Source organism: Galeopterus variegatus, unplaced genomic scaffold (genome assembly GCF_000696425.1).
Source record: "Galeopterus variegatus unplaced genomic scaffold, G_variegatus-3.0.2 Scaffold6536, whole genome shotgun sequence".
NCBI lineage: Eukaryota > Metazoa > Chordata > Mammalia > Dermoptera > Cynocephalidae > Galeopterus > Galeopterus variegatus.
Genome location: NW_007732647.1, coordinates 1,455 through 8,815, shown reverse-complemented (window position 1 = coordinate 8,815; position 7,361 = coordinate 1,455). Strand labels below are relative to the sequence as shown.

At 42.9% G+C, this 7,361-nt stretch overlaps 1 long non-coding RNA gene across 1 annotated transcript in view; it reads right to left on the bottom strand.

The window, feature by feature from the left end:
• The window catches only part of LOC103606380, a 7,378-nt gene extending 1,743 nt beyond the window's left edge, over positions 1-5,635 (bottom strand). Inside the window, exons 1-2 of the long non-coding RNA XR_551881.1 lie at positions 5,562-5,635; positions 2,131-2,284 (exon numbers count right to left, since the gene is read on the bottom strand). This is a non-coding gene — a long non-coding RNA (uncharacterized LOC103606380). The remainder of the gene's footprint in view (positions 1-2,130; positions 2,285-5,561) is intronic.
• Positions 5,636-7,361: the final 1,726 nt, after the last annotated feature.

Below are 7,361 nucleotides of genomic sequence, written 5' to 3'. Positions count from 1 at the left end.
TCTCTATTATACTTGCATATATGATGTAAAATTTAAGAAAGTATGTTTTAAAATTATGTAATGTGATAACCAGTGCTGTGAATATATCCAAAGGAATGGAAATCATCAAGTTGAAGGTATACCTGTTTCCCAATGTTCATTGCAGCACTCTTCACAATAGCCAAGAGCTGGAATCAACCCAAATGTCCATCATCGGATGAGTGGATACGGAAAATGTGGTATATCTACACAATGGAATACTACTCAGCTATAAAAACGAATGAGATACTGCCATTCGCCCCCTTTCAATTCTAATTCAATGATGATTCTTTTGTTGTTGTCTTTCTAACTGTCCCCAGAATGAATCCTATAAAAGAAAGACTTTTTGAAAATCTACCAGGGACATTCATTAGTTTCTGTCCACATACTTAGTTCTCAAAAAAATTCCAATAAAACAGCAATAATTTCTTCTTAATGAAGCCCAGCCATTTTTCTGGGCCCCCTATATAGTTTTAGCTATTCTTTTCTCAGGGGAGTAGCTGGAATTGAGAATTTTCATTATTCTTTGTAGAGACCAGCACAAATACCATATTACACGGAACCTAAGACACCATTGGTTGTATGTTGCACCACTGTCACTTACCACTAAGAGAGAGAAAAAATGCTGCCAATTAAAGTCCACCCCAGACTTCTTCACATCTGTACCCCAAGTCTCCTGAGTCACTTTTCAACTTAGAATTGGCCTATTCATTACCATTTTTCATATGATATTGTTTCTGTGTCATTAGGAGCATTGAAAATGCAGTATATATTTAAAGACATTCCACTATTCTCTCTGGAATTTTCTTCCAAGCAACTAACATTCAATCTAAAAGCTTTGGTGTTGTTGGGTTGAAGTTGTCCAGTATGTTGTCATGACAACCACATCGCACTGGCACCAGGCCACCAGATGCATGGGATGTAAAAATGTAATATGCGGATGCATGAGAATTGATCAAATTCAGTAACTCCTTTTTGCCTTTTTGTCCTAGTTATACCCATTACCTAGTAATCCCAGCACTGCTTTTCTAGCTGGCTATGATAATCTTTATCAGAGGAAGGCCCTCACCAGACATGCCCTCTAGACCTTGGACTTACAGCCTCCAGAACTGTAAGAAATAAATTTCATTTCTGTATAAATTGCCCAGTTTCAGGTATTCTGTTATAAGCAACAGGTAACAGACAATACAACATGACTCAGCCATTTCTGTTCTGGGTTTTGCAGTCTCCTTGGGCTCTACTTTGGAAGTGATGCAACCCCATGCCATCTGGGATTCCTGTCATGTACCACCTTCCCCTCTGGGCAGCAGGGTATAGAGTCTCTTTCATAGAGGAGAGAGGGGCCACCAGCATCTAAGAGCCCTCTGCTCCCCTCTACCACTCTGCCTCACTTTCCCTCCTCCTCGCCTCCCCACCAGACCTAGCCCTCCCTCACTGCCTCACCAGCACACCTGGAAAACCACATGGGGTACCAGAGGCCAGAAGCTTGCTCCAACTCATCTCAGTTTCTATGCCAAATGCCCTCAGGGTCTTGACTTTTGAATATCAAAAGCCTTTTTTCCTGTTCTCTGATGAAACTCCTTTTTTTTCTGATAGAATAAATGATACCTGAATGGGGTTAAGGGGAAGACAGAGGCATGTCATTCTGCCAGTGTTCTCCCCACCCCTTTAAATGTAGTTCATCTCTTGAGCAAGGAAGGCAAGTATCTTCTTCATCCTCCTTCATGGCAATAGCTCCTCCCTGTTCTTGTGTCTCAGAATTTCAGTTCCTGGTAATCTCTTCTAGGCTGGGTGGGAGGTTAAACCCAGAGGTGACCCTAATACCTACAGATGATGAATCTTACCTCTTGAAATCTGCCTCAATGTTAGAGTTACTGCTGAATCTCTGGAGGGTTCCTCAAGAAATTCAGCAGAAGGACCCCCAAGCTGCTAATCACCAAAGTGCGTAATACCTTGGAAATATGACAATTAATTTATGTTAGCGGTATGGCTGGCGTGCCTGCTGCACAGTCTTTTAATTACAACAGAAGATCCTTAGTGGGGGTTGTGGGGGTCACAAGCTTCAGATGCCAATAATCACAACTGGGAATTAGGTATTTACCACACTGCTACCTGTTCGTGTGTGGCTTGTCTCTTGTCCTGTATGTTGAGACTTCCCCTCCATGTTGTTCCTTGAGGCATGCCTTTGGCTAGGTGCTGGAGTCATTTCTTTGGTTTTGGTTACCCTCTCTATTTCATATGATGTCTTCTATGTCAACTATGGGGCCTGAAAGAGAAATAACTTGTCAGTTAAAAAATAATCAAAGCCAAAGATGTAGATGTTTGAGGAAAATATTAACTTGATTCTTTTCTCCACTAATTGCTCACACCAAATAGACTCCAAGGAGTTTCATGTTTAAAACATAACTCTACGTATCATGAAGACCCCTCAGTTCAAGTCAATGAATACCCATACAGCCTATCTCCCACCACAGCCTGTGCGAGCAAGGGACAGAAATGCCTCTCCCCATGAAGCAGAAAGAAACTTTCTTGTCACAAATTAAAGTCCTTCCCTGTGGCCATGGATTTATCTTCACTTGCTCATAATGATCACATTATGGATGGTGACTGGGAATAGTAAATCAATTCCTTTTGCTATCAAGGCTGCTCAAGTTGGTTCAAAATGGCAGACTTCCTGCTGGAACGAACTTTCCCTGGGCCAATAATAACATTTGTAGAGAAAATGTGGGGGGGTGGGGGGTTGGAGTGGGGTGAGCCTCACATTTCCAGTATCTGAAGGGAAACGTTCATCAACATGTGACTTCATGACCTGTTGTATGATCTTAAACAGCACCCAGAAGAGACATTGACCTCCAATGTGCTGACTTTTTGTTCATCTTCATCCACCCCAAAAGTTGAACATTAATTATTCAGCTGAACTTAATTATTTAGTGAAAAATAATACAACAGCATAAGAACACTCAGGGAGGCTGTGCACCTAAGACCCCTTTGTCCCTCCTTTCCCACTTCAAGAATACACATGTAGGTCATAAGACTGTAATGCTAATGTCATGCAAAGAACCCACTGATTAGGCTTTGCAGTTATGAAAACAACAAATCAGTGACAGCTCAAGCAGTGATCATTTTAAACAAGATCCAGAAATATATTTATTTAATTTGGTGTTTTATCAATTACTGCCATTGCCTTCTTAGCACTGTACAAAGTGCACAGAAATTTCTCTCCCAACATCCTCCCTCAAAATAAAGCATATGCTTATAAAAAATATCCCTCACCTGACCAAACGTTTCCTGAGAAGCACATATAGTATTTTTAACTCAAGGCAACATTCAGACCTGTTAAACATTTTTCACCTCCTCTGAATACTTCAGTAAAGCAGAATGTCCACATACCTTACCCGCTCTGCCTGACAAAGTAGTATGAGGCAAGAATCATGCACACGTAGGGTTAAACAATGAAGTGTTCCAAGGGTATCCATGCTGGGAGAATCAATGACCTCTTCTCAAACCAGCAAATTGATTGCAAGTGTTCGGTTCACTGGTTGCATCCAACAGCCACAAACAAGAGGCCACCTCCCGAGTGAAAGGGAGGGTGGAGGTGAATTCTTGAAAAATGTGTCCTCATCAAAATTTCTGTGCTTTTAACTGCATGGATGGTATTTCTAAAACTCTTTGGAAGGAACTCTGGGTTTAGTTTCAGGCAATTCTCTTTGTTGGAATTTTAAGAATAATGTTTTTTCTCAGCACTGTGTGCTATCTCATTTCACGAAAGCAGCTCTTGGCAATGTAATTGTTTATATAATTTGATATTTTCTGGTTCTTAGATTTTTCTTAACTTTGCAGCCAGGAGATTCTTTCTAAAGCAAAACTGATATTCTCTAAAACTGTTTACCTGAAGCACCGGGCCCTTCTACTGAGCTGTGCGCTGGGAATATTTGTAAGAAAATCTGGCTGTTGAAAGCAGAATTGTTCTTGTCCCTCATCCTCAGGCAAGTAGCCTGTGTTTTCTCTTTGCTCCCTTCCTTCCTTTTCATTCCCCAAGGACCATCCATCCTTCTCTCCAGCAGTCACTGTCTGTCATCACCTCCACAAACTGCCTTTACTCCCCTGCCCTCTGAAAGCTGCTTCTGTGCATTGATACACAATCCTTCTGCCTTTGGAATCTCCTTTCCTCTGCCTTCTCTTGGCATGGAATGTTTCTGCAGAAGTTCTTGCACAAAGCACATCTACCTCTACAGCCTACATGAAAGGAAGGTCTTCTTCCAGCAGGGTAAATTGCGTCTTCTACTTAAGTGCACACACTTTCAAAAGGACATAGGTATAAGGAAAGGAAAAGGGGCCTGTCCTAGCCAGGCATATCACCTGGCTTACGAACGACTCATTTCTTAGAGTGGTCCCTGAGGCTCCCCTCCATTCCCATCACTCTGCCCTGTCCCATGTTCACTACCAGAATTGCAGGCCTCAGGACATGCCTCTGAGGTTCAAGCTCCGGGAGTTGCTAGTGATGGGAGTCTTCTTTTACTCCATGTCCCCTGAGTCCTNAGCCAGGAGATTCTTTCTAAAGCAAAACTGATATTCTCTAAAACTGTTTACCTGAAGCACCAGGCCCTTCTACTGAGCTGTGCGCTGGGAATATTTGTAAGAAAATCTGGCTGTTGAAAGCAGAATTGTTCTTGTCTCTCATCCTCAGGCAAGTAGCCTGTGTTTTCTCTTTGCTCCCTTCCTTCCTTTTCATTCCCCAAGGACCATCCATCCTTCTCTCCAGCAGTCACTGTCTGTCATCACCTCCACAAACTGCCTTTACTCCCCTGCCCTCTGAAAGCTGCTTCTGTGCATTGATACACAATCCTTCTGCCTTTGGAATCTCCTTTCCTCTGCCTTCTCTTGGCATGGAATGTTTCTGCAGAAGTTCTTGCACAAAGCACATCTACCTCTACAGCCTACATGAAAGGAAGGTCTTCTTCCAGCAGGGTAAATTGCGTCTTCTACTTAAGTGCACACACTTTCAAAAGGACATAGGTATAAGGAAAGGAAAAGGGGCCTGTCCTAGCCAGGCATATCACCTGGCTTACGAACGACTCATTTCTTAGAGTGGTCCCTGAGGCTCCCCTCCATTCCCATCACTCTGCCCTGTCCCATGTTCACTACCAGAATTGCAGGCCTCAGGACATGCCTCTGAGGTTCAAGCTCCGGGAGTTGCTAGTGATGGGAGTCTTCTTTTACTCCATGTCCCCTGAGTCCTTCTCTAGGGGCTTAGTAGATTTCAGAACTTAGAACTACTATTTTAGAGTCATTATGTGTTAAGTAGGCTTTTGTGGGCTGGCCTAGGAGTACTATTACCATTATGTACATTTTATTTGCTGATAACTTTATACCCCTATTTGTATAAGGGATTTTAGCACTACTAATAGCATTGTTCATGAATAGCGGAGTATGTAAGAGAAACCGTGAGTTACAAACAAGTGAATTACATGCCCGATCTTTGATAAAGAGTGTGTGAGTTGGAGGCTGCTTCTTCCAGTTTGTTTGCTTCTTATTTCTTTTACCTTTCCACATACAGTAGTCCTCGCATCCACGACTTTGCCTTCGTATTTTCCATTACCCACGGCCAAGTGCAGTCCAAAACTAGGTGAGTACAGTGCAACAAGATATTCTGAGAGAGAGAGAGAGAGAGAACACTTCCATATAACTTTATTCAGTATGTTGGTATGCTTGCTAAGGGATTTTAGCACTACTAATAGCATTGTTCATGAATAGCGGAGTATGTAAGAGAAACCTGTGTTACAAACAAGTGAATTACATGCCCGATCTTTGATAAAGAGTGTGTGAGTTGGAGGCTGCTTCTTCCAGTTTGTTTGCCTCTTATTTCTTTTATCTTTCCACATACAGTAGTCCCCGCATCCACGACTTTGCCTTCATATTTTCCATTACCCATGGCCAAGTGCAGTCCAAAACTAGGTGAGTACAGTGCAACAAGATATTCTGAGAGAGAGAGAGAGAGAGAGAACACTTCCATATAACTTTATTCAGTATGTTGGTATGCTTGCTCTATTTTATAATTAGTTATTGTTATTCATCTCTTACTGTGCCTAATTTTTTTTTTTTTTTGTCTTTTTTGTCTTTTGTGCCTAATTTATACATTCGACTTTACTCCGGGTATGTTTGTATAGAAAAAACATAGTGTATTTAGGGTTTGGTACTATCGGCTATTTCACACATCCACCGGGGGTCTTGGAGTGTTTCCCCTGTGGATAAGGGGGACCACTATATTTACTCATTGAGCAAATATTTGTTGATCCCCTGTTAGACACCCCATTAGATGCTATGACTGAAACAATAGGCAAAAGCAGAGACCTCCAGCCCTTATGGAGCTTACAGTCTAGTAAAACAGACAGACAGACAACCACGTAATGGGGGAGGAGGAGTGACAGCAGAACTGCTACAGGGACAAGTGGTAAAAGAAGAGGTACCGCACCAGGAGTGACTGATCTAGTTCGAGAGGTCAAGGACAGCTGCATAAAAGTTGCAGAAAAAATGTGCCAGGAGATGGAAGTGCACCCACGGTGGAGGAAGCCTGGCACGGTGAGAACAAGGAAAGAAGCCCATGCCGGAGCGGAGAGGCAGGGGCATGGGGTGCCAGACAAGGCCCGACAGGTGCACGGGGCTGTACTGGATGTACTTTATGGAAGCCACTGAATGTTTTGCCTGGGAAGGGTGGCTGCGTAGTGAGGAATTTTAAAAGATCACTCGAGTCCCAGTGTGCAGCATCACGGGTGGCAAGAGCGGCTGCGGTGGGCTGCTGACAGAGGCCACTGCCTGAGCTCTCAGGAGAAACAACGGCCGCTGAGATGAAGGTGGGTGGAGGCAGACTCGGGAGGCTGTTGAATGGGAGAACACGCCGGACCTGGCGATGGACCGGATAAGAGAGCCCGAGTTCCGGAAGCCTCAGGAGAGACTCCGCTTTCTCACGTGCCCTAGTTTAATGGTTCGGTCCTTTGCTCTGCTGTTAGCTGCCGTCTAATGGTTTTTAGGTGCTTATTCTCTCTCTCTTCAACCTCCTACTTCATCTTGAAGGAAAAACGTCCTATTGCTTCAAAACTAATAACTCACAGAGCCCCTGAGCATTATTCCTCCAATGCCCCCCAATCTATTTTTAATACTATAAGATTCTCAAATGATTTGTTTATAATCTTTGAAGTAAGTTTGATCTCTCCCTCTCACATTTTTTTTTCTCCCTAGTATAATTTCCTTCATTGAAATGGGAAATTTCAAAGTTTGATGTAGTGGTGGAGGATTTTCAGTTCTAAATAATTGAAACCAACTTGAGGCAACTTTAACACAAAAGG